At 43.2% G+C, this 14,543-nt stretch overlaps 1 pseudogene; it reads left to right on the top strand.

Moving 5' to 3' along the window:
- Positions 1-9,590: 9,590 nt before the first annotated feature.
- Positions 9,591-9,709, top strand: LOC112478280 (annotated as a pseudogene).
- The last annotated feature ends 4,834 nt before the right edge of the window (positions 9,710-14,543 follow it).

Raw genomic sequence — 14,543 nt, 5'->3', positions numbered from 1 at the left:
TGGGGCCTTTAACATAAATAAATTAAGTTCAAATGATCGTATCTGGGCCTAGCACATCAAAAGTACTCAGTAACTGTTAGCACCTTATTCTTATTCCAGCTGAAATATCACTTCCACAGAAAGATGCCTCCTCTGTGGCTCCCTACATGAAAATTTCTTCATTTAATGCTTTCCTTCAAAGCATTTATTACCTTGTAATTATACATCCTTTAACGGGACTCTTTGATTAGTGAACGTCCCACCCACAGGTCACAAGAGCAGGGTAGGTGTCTGGTTTTGCTCACATCATATGCCAGTACTTAGCATGGCTCTTGGCATACAGCAGACACTCAAATTAAAACCTCTTGGATGGATGAATGGGTGGGTGGATGGATGGATAAAGGGACAGACAGATGCAGGGATGGATGGAGACAGCCTAAATGACACAGTGAGGAGGCTAGCCATTCTCACTATCCAAGATTATGCCCAGCATATTCACCTTCATGACCTACCCACAGTCCTGGACTACCTGTGTGTCATCTGTGATGATCGTGAGCATCACCAGTTCTCTTTCCCACCTCACTATTTTTGGTGGGCTCCATCTTACAAAAAGACTTTGATGGGGCCAGAGGGGGCTAGCTTTCCAGCTAGCACTAAAGTAAGACACGCCAATGGCAATGCACTGAGCACAGCCTCTACTGCAAACGAAGGTCAGTGAAGAGAGAGGTAACCTGAGACAGGGTGATCAAGAGCCCTCCACCCTCTTTCCAGGATTCCACCAGGGCAGCATCTAAGGAAGCTGATCCACGTCCTTGCCAGCCAGGAAGAGGAAAATCCCCATGGCAAACTGGACATTGAGCCAGATCCCTTCTCAGATCTCCACTGTCTGAGATACAACAAGAATTCATGAGATCTGCTGGGGGCATACAGCAGTGAAGTGGACGGATGAGGTCTCTGATCTTGAGGGCTGGCTGGAATGTGTAGAAGACAGACAGGAAATAAATAATTAAAATAAATAATCAAAATCAATGCAAGTCAATATGGGAGGTGGGGGGATCTCCATCATATTCTAGAAATTCCCTGGCATGTAAAACAATTTTCCCATGTGGTTTCATGGAGGCAAACCAGGTGCACTGAGCAGGTGTGCTGCCAATAAGTTTCTCACCTGAAAGGCCAAGCAGTGCTGTGAGATGCTTATAGAGAGGCTCAGAAGGTACCCAGTTACCCCTGCGTGTGTGAAGTGCCTCTGACGTCAGGCTCACATCAGGTGTTTTCCCAAGCACAGGCACTAAATCATCCCGAGAAACTCAGGAAAGACAATTACCCCCACTTTACAGATGTAGCAACTGCAGCTGGGAGGGGTTAAATGAGTTAGCCACACAACTGAGCCAGATGTGAAACCCAACACTGCCTGCAAAGCCCATGCTCTTACTGCTATACCTGACCACAAGGGGAGTAAGAAGTGGCTTTTGTTTCGTCTTTGCACAAAATGGAGGGACCTAATTTAAAATAATATGTCAATGTGCAGCACTTGCTGTCAAGATAATCTGCAAGTAAAACTCAAGACTTGTTTAAAATGGATGGCAAACTGTCACATAATAGATATAACAGTGATAAATAACCTCGTGGCCACCCTGACACTAAGTACCCTATATACACAATTTCATTTAACCCTCACATCACTCCCACTGAGGGAGAGGTTAGGACCATCATACCTGATTTACACATGGAAACAGAGGTTTTGAAAGTTAAAGTGCTTACTTAAGGGCCAGGAGTTGAACCCAAGCCTATATATTTCAGTGCCTAAGACTCGAATCATCTGATCATTCGAGCAAAGCTGACTTACTGCTCCAAGGCAAGGCAGGCTGGGATGGTGGCCAGGCTCAGGAGTAGAATTAGCCACCACAAGGAAAGGATTTAGCTGGAGGTCCAGTCTAGCAAGTGTAGCCTGATACCAAAAGCACCAGCAGCAGATAGTAGGTGGTTGGTCACAGGATGGTGAACCTAGAACACTGGGTCTGCAGGTGACAAAGGGAAAGCCTGCCCAGGTAAGAGGGTCCCAGCAGCCAGGCCTTTGTTGGAGACAGAAACTGGTCCCTAAGAAAAGTGCTCACCAGATCAAGGGAGGACCTAGGATCTAGAGAAACAGAGAGGGTACGAAGGAGGCAAGGACTTGTGGCCAGGAAACAATGCAGGGTTCCAGGAGCAGAACCAGGAAGCCAGGCAGCATTGTTTTTGGCAATGAGACCAAAGTTGTCAGGGAACAAGTCCTGTGCTTGATAACTTAATGCTCCCAGGGAACTGAGTAGGAGCCCCTGGAACTCCCAAGGGACTCCTTTGAAGAGAACACCCTCTTTCATTCCTTCAGCAAGTACTGATTGAGCACCTGTCATGTCTCAATCAGGGCTAGGGCTAGGTCCCAGAGATAGAGCTTTGAACAAGACGGATATGTCCCTGCCTCGCCATGAGCTTGAAGTGCAAGGCAGTGCCTCTCGAGCCAGCATCTGAGGTCATTCATAAACATGCAGATTCCTGGGCCCTGCCCCAGACCTGCTAAAGGAAGTTAGGAGCAGGAGCCTCTGTGGCCTTGGACACGTCATTGGACTTCTCAGAGCCTCAGTTTACCCATTTGTAAATGGGATTAGGAATAAGAATGGCTCATGGGTTGTTATATTAAAATGATTATACTCAGCACATAGTAGGGCTTTGACATAAGCCAAGATCGTTGTGATCTTCCTTTTAATTTTCCGGGTCATCATCTATGAATAGGGTCTATGAGTCTTCATTTGAGCAAGACCACTAGTCACTCATATGCACTAAATTTTGAGATTACTGCATTGTTTTTTAGCTCTGCAGGCAGTTCCTGCTTTTTCAACATAGGGACCAGCCAGTAACTCAAAATTGAGACAAACAAGCATCTGTACCCCAGGCCGTCTGGAGGAAAACAAGGTCACCTGGGACCCCAATTGTTCAGAATCACAATAAGTACGACCCCTGCAGGACAAGAGCACTAAGAAAAGCAATTCTCTCGTAGGAGCTCAGACGTAGTGACAGGAAACCAGGAGGCCGTCCCAGATGAGCTTCACGCTGTTCAGCCATGGAGGACAGGAAGCACCTTGCTCACAGTTTGTGTCTGTCTATGCAGAGATTATGACAAAAGAATCAGTCCAGGGGAAACCAAGAAATGGCTGAGGTCCGCCTTCTGCACCTCCTTTCCTAGCTATCTCAGCCTTCCCCTCGCATCTCTGCATCTCAGCCCCGTTAATTAAGGGGCATTTTCCCAACAATGTCCCTGTCTCTCATGCCTTGACACTGTAAAGCGACTGGCCTTTAATTATAGAACAAAACAACATGTAGGTAAAAAGAGGCAGATCACGAATGAAGGTGGGAAGAGAGAGAATCTGGTCTTCTCCAAAGCCCTGAAACTGTGTAACATCCTTGCAGACTAAGGGGGTGAACCCACTCAGCTAGTTCTGGGAATGCCCCTCCATTTCTCCTTAACCACTCCCCTCCCTGTGGACACACCGGATTCCATGCTGGAACCTGGAAACCACTGACAGTCACCTAACCTCTAATGCCAGAAAACCAACGAAGCAAGGAGACAAAAACAAGGGACCAGGTTTGCTCATGCAGATTTTATGCTCATTCCTGCCACGTTTGTGAACAGTCGCCATTCAGCGTCCAAGGACCAGGCAGTGCAAAAACAACCCGCACACATAAATGCCTCCGATGAACCTTGCAGTCACTTTCATTTGATCCAACAGGAAATACTCCGGCAATGAGTCTGCGCTCTTCTACCAGTGCAAGGAACAGAGTGCTCTGCTGACGTCTTCAATTGTTGAGGGCGCTTTGCTGAAGACTATCTGCCCATCCCTTCGACGTGGCTTCTGAGGGAATGGCTGCTGCTATGAACGCATGTCGCTGCCTTTGTACCTGGGGCTCAGGATGCATTTTCTTCTTGGACCAACGTACAAGTGAGGGTAGGCTGCAGCTGATACGCTGCTCTGATTAGCACTATTATTCTGCGGCATTAGTGAGTGAAGACTACAGTGGGCTGGCCTGGTACTCCAACTTGGAATATTGTTTCTGGTTTAAAATTAAACCCTGAAAGCCCAACCACTTCAGAAATTGAGCATGTGTGGTTGCTGAAAGGCTTTCTTTAGAGTCATCAGTGAGGTAACTTTTCTTAAATAAGAGAATAGACTAAAATAACCAGAGAGAACCCACATCATATCATTATAAGGAAGTGGCTACGGAAAGATGATGTGCTCATCCTGAAAAGACTCTAAACACAGAGAGCACATTTCCTCTAAGACCCCAGGAAAATGTCACCTCCTCCAAGGCAGTTAGGGACTCCCTCCCTCAGTGAAGCCAGCTCCTGGCCCAAATAGGGAGTAAAATAAATCGCATTGACTATGACCCCTACAGGACGAGAGCATCAAGAAAAGCAATCACTGCTATTGGCCGGCTGTTCCCACGTGCCCGGCTCCTGCCAAACCCTCACCTGCGGTGACTTACTGACTCATCACAACAATCCTCAGGAGTACCTACTGCCATCATTCCCAACTGACAGGTGAGCATGCTGAAGCTCCGAAAAATTAAGGAGTCAGTCGTAACTGACTCAGAAGCTGAGCTCTTTCCCAAGGCACAAGCAAGTCTGAGCAGAGAAAAACTGCCCCACAGGACGTCTTTCCATACGGATTACTGGGGGATGTGTCATGACGACTGTCCAAACTGCTCCTAGAGCTGCAAGTTCTTCCTTGTCCGCTGGAGTCAAACAGCCCAGGCAGCCACTGCCAAGCTGAGACACTGATGACCACATCATTCTAAGCAGATTTAGCATCTAGCATATAGTCTGCCATATTTCACTGATTGTAAAACGCAAACACCATTTTCCATTCGATCATCTTTATAAACAGAACTAAAATCAAGGCCACCCTCCTGCTTCTCCAGGACTGAGATAAGCAACACCCCAGAGAATACTGGGCTGTTACGTCCTTCCCTACCACTGAACTCGAGTCCAGGGGCCCCCGCACACTCGGGGGCTGTGCACTAGGCAGAGCAAGGAAGAAATCCTGGCCACTGCCCCGGTCCGGTCCGGTGCTACTGCAGAGACCCTTCCTGAGGAAAAGGTAACTGGGGAACACCTCAGGAGCTGAGGGAACGTCTAAAAGGGCTCTGTAAACAAAATAAAACAAAAATTCCAAGTGGTAAGAAAGCACTGAGACATCATATAATGAACAGTGGTATTTCTTTTAGCGCAGTGGTTCTAAATCTCAACCGTGCACTGGTATCACCTGGGGAGTTTTTTAAACTACTGATAAAAATATAAGGCAATGAATGAATGAAAAAATGAACAAATGAATAAAACCCATGCTCAAATCCCAAATTACTGATGTCTCGAGTATGGCCTGGGCATGGAGAGATGTGAAAGCTCCCCAGGTGATTCCAGTGTTTAGAGGTACGCAAACCAACAGACAATAACTTATAATCAGTGCTGTCTCAGGTCTTCAATGAAAGCAGATGCAGTGCCAGACCTTCAGAATTTTCCCTGTGAACTCAGCCAGATGCCCCAAACACTCTCCATCTCCTTTTGATGAGATGCTTTATCAAGTCAACAATGGCGAAGCTGTTGACAATTGCATAGGTACACAAGCTTCATGTTTATTTTGTATGTAATCTTCAGGATATAGCTAAGACCGATTTTTTGGGGGCCCATTTTACAAATGCAGAAACCGAGGCTCAAATAAAAGTCCAACAACTTGTCGAAGGTCACAGAGGAAGTCATTGGCAAAACTCCAAAACTTACACCTTTGCAAAATACCACGCTGGCTCTCCAAAATACTGTGTTCCTTCCATGGACACGGCTAAGCACTAGAATCCAAGGATGGATAAACCACAGACCATGTGTTCTAAGAGCTTATAACCTGCTCCAGGATGCAGACGGGTATCCTTGCCATTGTCATATAAGCCACTCTCAGCTCTCCAAGGTACAAAGGATTGAGAGAGTCCAAAATATTCTTGACTGGAGGAGTCAGTCTCCATAGGGGGGAACAGCTAGGACTTGGCCTTTGGAGGGTCAAGAGGATTTCCATTAGCAGAGGAGAGGGCAAAGACAAAGAGGGCCCAGGTGCCATGACCCATCCTGCTGCAGGGCAAAGGCCTTGTACCCACCAAGGGCAGTAGGGACACTGTATATCTATCCTCTACAGCCCCTGTGTGTCGAAGTACCCGTTTCAGGCACCTCGTCAGGCTTACTGTTTGCCTACAAATGCATTTAGGTATGTGGTGTAAGTCCAGGAATTCCTGGAGAGGAAAAGCAGCCCCAGAGAGCCGTCTCACACCTTCTCATCTTAGGAGCTATTTCTCCCGGCAAAGGCTGCAGGGAGCTTTGCCCAGAGTACTGTATTAATTAATCCCTGCCCTGGTATCAAGTGCAGCTTCAGTCTTGCAGCCCTGAGGAACGGAGTCGAACATATGACTTACAGTTGGCATTCTATCTGTGGCTGAATCTGAGGCTGGGAGATGGAACTTCTCTAAGTAAGGACCTTAACTCCAACTGTTCCTACACCCCACTCTCCCCAAATGCAAACCCTCTGAGTGTCAGAACGCACCTTGGTCTCACTGGGTCTTCCTTGAGAAGGACCACCACGCTCCAGTGCTGTGACCCCACAAGGAAGGACAAGTGGGACAAACGCCATCCCCCTAGCACACTGACGTTATCTCAAGTCCTCCTCCTTCTTATCGATTCCACAGATTATTCCCCTCTGTTCCTCAGGTCAGGGGTTGGCAAAAGACAGCCTGCAAATCTGGCCTACTATCTGTTTTTATAAAATATTATTGATAAAAAGGCCATGCCCATTTATTTACCTATTATCTATATGAGGCTACTTTCCCATCACAATGGCAGAATTAAGTAGTGGACAGAGACTGAATGACCCGTAAAGCCGAAAATATTTACTCTCTGGCTCTCCACATAAAGAGTCTGCCAAACGCCTTGAAGCCTAGATTGAGATGGTATATTAGAAAATGGTAGTGCCTTCATCAACCCGGGTCCCCGAGTGCGGTCACAAGAAACAATGACCCTGAACCTGGTGCTGGACATGTAGACCAAAGGAGAAAGTGACCTCTTTTAGTTAAATCCACTGGGAGTTGAAGTAGTTGTTAACCACAACATAAATTAGCTCATAACTTTCACACTCCAAACAGTAATAAAAGTGAGGTGTAGACATAGGTTAAAAGGTAAGAGACATACTCAGAATCATAAACACATAAAAACAAGCTGAACCAGGACAATGTAGGTGACTCTTTTAACGTTGAACGTAATTGACTGTCAATCTGTTTTACCAGGAAAGTAATAATAAACATGTAAATAACTGTTTGAATAAACACAGAAAATCTGATATTCAAATTAGATGACTCATTTTAATCTACTCTGAAAAATTTACAAGAGAACTTTATGAGTACTTTTATTGCCCATCTCACTAAACACTTATGCGCTGAGAACAGGTAAGGGTCATTACAGTTTTCAGCACACTAATAAATTTAGCACTGTTGTAGTTGTTAACTGAATCGGAGTGAGAGTTGAAATATTGGGCACTTTTACATTGTTTCACATTTCTGAAATACATTTATGTTAGTAAGAAGTATTTGCTTTACTATATGCAAGGAAAAACAAAGATTTCATTAAAAAAAAAAAAGTTTGCCAACCCTGCCAAAAACAAAAAAAAGGAGGAAAACAAGGAGAGCTAGAAAAATTATTTATGTGTTAGTGTCCCTGTCACAGAGCTCTTTTTTCTATGCTATTAGGGTTATTACTCTCAAAGAACAAATCTGCTTTAAAACTTTAGAGACACCTCACTCCATGCAGAACAAAGATTATTTGATGAGCATTTATGAGCAATTCCTTAGCATGGTCCATAAAATCCCATAACCCTGTCCGCCCACCTCAAACACATGACAAGCACACATAGCATGATATGACATAAAATAGATCGGTGTGCCCTGCCTGTAGTACATTCATCGTTTTATGAAGTTTTTGTTTCACACACATATATATGTGTGAAACAAAATATTTGTGTTTTGAGCCCACGATGCAAAATATATTTCTTTTGGTGGGTCACAGGCAAAAATCTCTGAAAGCCACTACACTAAAACTCTATGAATTAAATCTTGAATCTACCCGCTTCTCTGCATCACCAACTCACAAAACCTCTTACCCTCTCACCTGGACCCTGGCTGCAGCCCCCTACCTGGTCTTCCTGCCTCTGCCTTGAACCTCTACCAATGCATTTGCACATGGTGGCCAACTCTGAAAAGCCCTGTCTTGAAACCCTTTGGTGGTTTCCCACTGTTTTAGAAATAAAATCCAGGCTTCCTGATACAGCCTCTAGACTTAAGCATGGTCTGGAGCCTGTCTACCTGCTCCACTCCTGTACCACACTGCAGTTGTGCTGCCTCAGACGTGTTCAGCACTTTCCCGCTATAGAGCCTTTGTGAAGATCGTCCCCTTCAACACTGGGATTGAACTGGGTTTAATTAAGTAAGATACTGAGGATATATTGGGCTTGGATATTTCCAATTCCCATACACCCCCCCGCCCTCACCCCCACCCCACACACACACATATACACACGCACGAGCCTTGCCTTACCAACTGCAGTTCATCCTTTAGGTCCTACTTTAATGTCACTTCCTCGGAGTATCTTCCCTGACACTGTAGACAATATCGGGGACCCCTATAATTTTTAGCACTCTTTTCTACCCCTTACAACTCTTACCTCAATTGTAATTAGCAATTTGTGTGATTCACAGTAAGTGTCTATCCCCTTTTGCTCTTGAATTGCAAGTCCCACATAGCAGGATCTATGTGCATCCCGTTCACTACTGTCCCCAGCACACCCCTGGCCCATAGTAGTGCTCAAGAAACAGTCACTGAAGGAGTCTATGAATCTCATCCTATAGTCTGCAAATCTCAGTCCACAAACTTTAAATTCTCATTTCTACATCTAGGAATTGGGCTCAATTACCGTGTCCTAAACCAGACGCAGAAGTTCCAGCAGTCTACAACAAATTCTGGCAACAGGTGTGTTCGACTGACCTGAACCCATACTTGGCATATGTGGCTCCTGTGAGTCTACCAGCCCCAGTGTGAATGGTATGCTTCTGTGAGGAGCACACTCCCTGCTATTCAAGAAGACTGGGATCTGAGTTCTAGGGCCTAGATGAGTGAACCCTGACTTTTCTCAAGTTCTCACTTGTCAAAGACATTCTTGGTGTGACTCTACCCCCAAACTTCTAATAAGCTGGGGCATGTATCTCTCATTTTCTGAAGTAGGACAACTACTCATTCATTCGCTCTTAAAAGGGGCAACTGTGAATGTTCCTTAGCATTTATTTAAGCTTCTTTCATTGTGTGTGTCTGAGTCACACACACAAAAAAAACCAGTGATATTTACTTTAAGTTCCACAATGATTCGCTAATCCAGAAAAAAAAATGTCAGGTTCAGATGAATTAAGACTGGCCATGAGTTCAAACTGTTGAAACTGGCTAATGGGTCCTTGAAAGTGCAGTATAACATTCTATTTTTGTGTATATTTGAAATGTTCCAGTCTATGGCCATGCCACCCTGAACAAGCCTGATCCTGTCTGATCTCGGAAGCTAAGCAGGGTTGGGCCTGGTTAGTATTTGGATGGGGGACCATCTAGGAAGACCAGGTGCTGTAGGTATAAAAAATAAAAAATAAGAGATTGTAAGCTGACAAGGTCCTTGCAATCTGTGAGGTCAACCAAGGGTTTCCTCGCCTGAAAAAAAAAAATTTAAAAGAAAAGAAATGTTCCACGTGAACATCGAAAAAATTATTTGATGAGCATTCAATGACTCAAATCAATATTCACCCATATTTGCTCCCAATAATAAGCATTTGTTATTAAAATCAGCACTGAAATGAAGGTGCATGTAAAATAAAGGGACTGGTTTTAGCACAGCAAACAATAATTGTACAACCCTATCTCCAATTAAATTATAGCCCTTTACTAAAATAACATTAAATAGTGAATGAATTTCTAATTACTATGCATAAAAAAGTGAAATTCTATTTAGAGCAAGTTTTAAATAACTAAAAACATGACCCTAAGTACAGAGCTTGGCACTCGATAAGTATTTATTGAATGAAAGACCAGCTGAGGCATCTTTCCCAATTAAACTGCAACTATTTTTAGCTTAAGCAAAGAGAAAAAAAGATTAATAATGCCTAGGGTTCATATCTTGGTTCTGATATCATTCTCCAATAAAAGGAACAAGGGCTCCTTGGAGAAATGCCTGGAGCATCTTGTAGTACCAGAACGTAAGAAAGTGACATTAAAATAAAAATTTTTTTAAATGCAGGCATGTTAAAGGGAGCCAACCTGAAAAAGTTTCCAATGGCCAAAGCTGAAACGACTTGAGCAAACAAAATAAATGAGGTAACAATGAATTATAACCCAAATTATAAAATAAATATCCGTGAGTCCAATCACCTAAATTAGTGAACTAAAGAAACTAGGGAGAAGAGACATATCTCCCATATAGAATTCCAAATTGTTTCCAAATAACAATTCCAAATAATGTAGCTATTTCCCCCTCAAAAAGGTGGAGCTTAACTCCCCATTCTTAAGTATAGGCTGAGCTTCGTGACTTGCTTCCAAAGAACCGAGCGTGAAAGGAGGAGGGTGAGTACCTTACGGCAGAGAAACTGGACAGACACTACCTCAGCTAGGTGATCAAGGTCAGCATCAACAGTGCTAAGTCATGTTGATACGTGTACCCTTTTTATGTGATGAGAATGGCACGTGACCTCTGGGGTCTTCCTTGTAAAAGCCCATAACCCAATCTCGTCAAGAGGGAAATATCAGACGAACCTAAATTGAGGGGCATTCCACAAAATACCTACCTAGTACTCTTCAAAACTGTCAAAGGTAGTGGCTTGAGTGTCTGAGAAACTGTCACAGATCAGAGGAGGCCAAAAAGACATGATGACTAAATGTAATGCATTATTCTGGATAGGATCCTCTCTTCTAGAAATGGGGCACAGATGCCCTCTGTAGATTGGCCCCTAGGTGGTTTATTGTTTGTAACAGGTTGTGAAGCTCACTGGTGCAAAACGCAAAATTTTACACATTCAGTTATTTTAAACACAGCCCAAATGAGCAGATTTTTAGCCTCTTAGAGCCTACTTGCTTGGCATACAACACCAAGCTGCCCCTAACATCTGACAGTCATAGATTAAATAAAGTCTGTAACTATGAAGACCCCAAGCCCCTGCTGCTCTTCAGAGGTCTCTGCCCCAGAGACTCTACTGGGCTGCTGAGCAACATCATCTAGATACATAAGGCCCGTCTCCAGGGCCCCTCTCCCCTGGAAGTTCCTTCGCTCTCCCCTCCATTTCTGAGTAGTGACCCTGTACCATAACCTCTGGACAGTCTCATGCCATGCAGGGCCACCCCTCATGCAAACCTGTCAAAGCATCATCCAAATAAAGCTTGTGTGGACTACACCCATCTCACTGTCATATCTTTTTCCTTGACTAGCCCCCAAACCCTCAAACCTCCTACATCCTGGAGCAAAGAGAGTCGTTAGGGAAAATCCAATGAATTCTGAATGAAGTGTACAGTTTAAAAGTAATTTACCAATAGTGGATCTTTAGTCGTGACCAATGTACTATAGTAACTTAAGATGTTAGCAACAGGGAAAACTAGGTGAGGAATATACAGACACTCTCTGTAGTACTTTGCTGATTTTCTGTGAATCTAAAACAGTTCTAAAATGAAAAGTTTACTTAAATTTAAAGAACGATAAATAAGGAGAGGCGGGACTTCCCTAAGAGCTGTTGTGTGAGAAGCCCAGAAAATCCTCTCACCCAACAAAACTACCACTTAACTGGTGAAAATCATAAAAGAAAATTAGCATTTAATATCTCTGGAAACTGTCCTACGTGTACACAGAAAATAGAGAAACATTTATAAAACAATACCTATTAAATTTCAATAATAGTAGTAAGAGTCGTGGTAGTAAGAGTCGTGGCATTTGATCCATGACCTGCCCCCATCCCTTTGACCAGCTCTAAGTTACAGAAACTCTGCTTCAGATGGTATAGCTAAGGACTTTCCCTCTCTCCCAAGTGACCAGTCTAAAGCTACAATTCTACTCTAGGACAGGTAAACTCTCAGTCTTCATGCCCACTTCCCACCACGCCCCTCCACCAAGTCCGTGTTGAAAAAGCTTGCGTACAGACGAGGGACTAGGAATTTCTTCCCCAACACAAATTCCATTTATAGGATGAAGACTCTACACTAGCCTTGACGGGCCATGAATACGGGGGCTGCAATCACCTCCCCAACCCAGATTGCTTGTACAACAGAAGTTACATGCATGCAGTGGCAAGCTGAGAAGACCAGGGTCTACATCCTTTCTTCAGTGCCCATGCATAGGGTAGAGGTGTCACTCCAGGAGATGTGAGCTTCTGTCCCAACTCCTGCATTGGAGCAGTGGTGGAGAGGTTCTGCCCAAGAGAAAGGGCTGGCTAGCCAAAAGCTATGCCTGAGGGAACTGATGTCATCTGGAGCAAAGTGTGGAGAAGATCATGCCTAACAACATTGTTGAAAACAACGAAGACCTTGGTGGCAGGCAATTAAGAGAGGACTAGTAGTTTCATGAAGCTAGTAGCAATACTTAAAATGGCAGACCAGTCATATGTTTAATAGAGAAAATCAGAGAAAGGGACAATCGAGAAGGGCCCTCATGGAATTATACTCATCCCTAGGAATCCAGAAGCCTGGCAAATATGTTATGCAGCACCCATGGGGAGCGATCAGAGCTGGATGAGGAGCAGACTTAAACACATACCCCCATAAGAATCCATCAGCACTGGGCCTTACTGGTTCTACACGTTTAAGCATAACCTCTGACCAAACATTCACTGAAAAATAAACTATAATGACTCTAGGAAACTAGGCTTAAAATTATACTCATCCCTGCTGGTCTGGAAGACTGTGCACATGCTCAAGGCTGCACCTGCTCAGGAGTGACAAGAGAGAGAACACCCCATAGCCCAGAGCCCACATCCCAGCACAGGACAAAACTGTGAGCCCTCTGAACTGTGAAAGTAGTTTCCAAGTCACATGCAAATCCAACAGTAAAGAGAGAAAATACAACTGCCTGAAGGGGCATAAGCACAATTTTTGACAATAAGTGGCTTATGTTGATCCAAGGGGAATCCCTAGAAAGCCAAGCTGAAAGATAAAAACAAGAGAGAAAAGCTGAGCGGGAACATAGAAGCTACACACTACAAAGAAAATAGACTTTACAGAATTAGTTCAGCCTAGTCATCAAACACATAAATAAATGACCAAATATAAACAACAACAGACTCGGGTTGGGGGTGGAGAGGGAGAATCAGTATCCATATTTCCTACAATATATTATCTAAAATGCCCAGTTTTCAACAACAAAAAAATATGTAAGACATGCAAAGAAATATGAAGGTGTGATGAACACACAGGGGAAAAAAACAGACAATAGAAACTGTCTTTGAGATGGCCTAGATGTTTGACATAGCATACAAAAACTTTAAAACAACTGTTATAAAGATGTTCAAAAAACTAAAGAAAACCATGTCTAAAGAATTAAAGGAAAGTATGATGACTATGACATATCAAATAAAAAATATCAACAAAGAGATGAAAATTATTTTTTTTAAAAGCATCAAATGGAAATCCTGAATTTGAAAAGAACAGTTACCAAAATGAAGATATCATTAGCAAGGTTCAACAACAGCTTTGAGTTGGTAGACTCAGTGAAAATCATGTAGAGATTATACAATCTAAAGAACAGAAAGAAAAAAGGATAAGGAAAAATGAACAGAGCCTTAGAGAAATATGAGACACCCGTAAGCACATCAACATATGCATAATGGAAGTGCCAAAAGGAAAGGAAAAGAAAATGTAAAAAGAAATAATGGTTAAATACATCTCGAATTTGATAAAAAATGGTAATCTACACAACTAAGAAACTCAACAAATTCTCAGTAAAATGAATGCAAAGATATCACACCAGACACATCATAGTCAAACGTTGAAAGGCAAAGATAAGGAGAAAGTCTTTAAAGCAGTAAGAGAAAACTGACTCATCACATACAAGGGAACTAACAGCTGATGTCTCACCAGAAACAATGGAAACCAAAGGGCAGTGGGGCAAAAAGTGCCAAAAGAAAAAAATTGTCATCAACTGAAAATAAAATATTTAGTAAACATAATTTGCAAAAATTAAGGCAGAGCAAAAACATCCCAAGATAAACAAAAACAAAGCATTTGTTGTAAAGTTAAACAAAATAGTAAAAGATGTATAGCTAATACTCCAACAACAGGGATTCAATTACTCAATACAAAAGAAGGTAGAAAAGAGAGTGAAATGAACAATGTATGTGCAGGACAAACAGAAAACAAACATTGAGATGACAGAAGTAAGCCTAGCCTTGTGAAGAACATTAAATGTAAATGGTCTAAAGACCCCAATTAAAAGAGATTG

The sequence above is a fragment of the Pteropus alecto genome, unplaced genomic scaffold (assembly GCF_000325575.1).
Source record: "Pteropus alecto unplaced genomic scaffold, ASM32557v1 scaffold42, whole genome shotgun sequence".
In the NCBI taxonomy this organism is placed as follows: Eukaryota; Metazoa; Chordata; class Mammalia; order Chiroptera; family Pteropodidae; genus Pteropus; species Pteropus alecto.
Note: the sequence above shows the minus strand (reverse complement) of the source record. Positions and strands in the feature narration are given on the sequence as shown.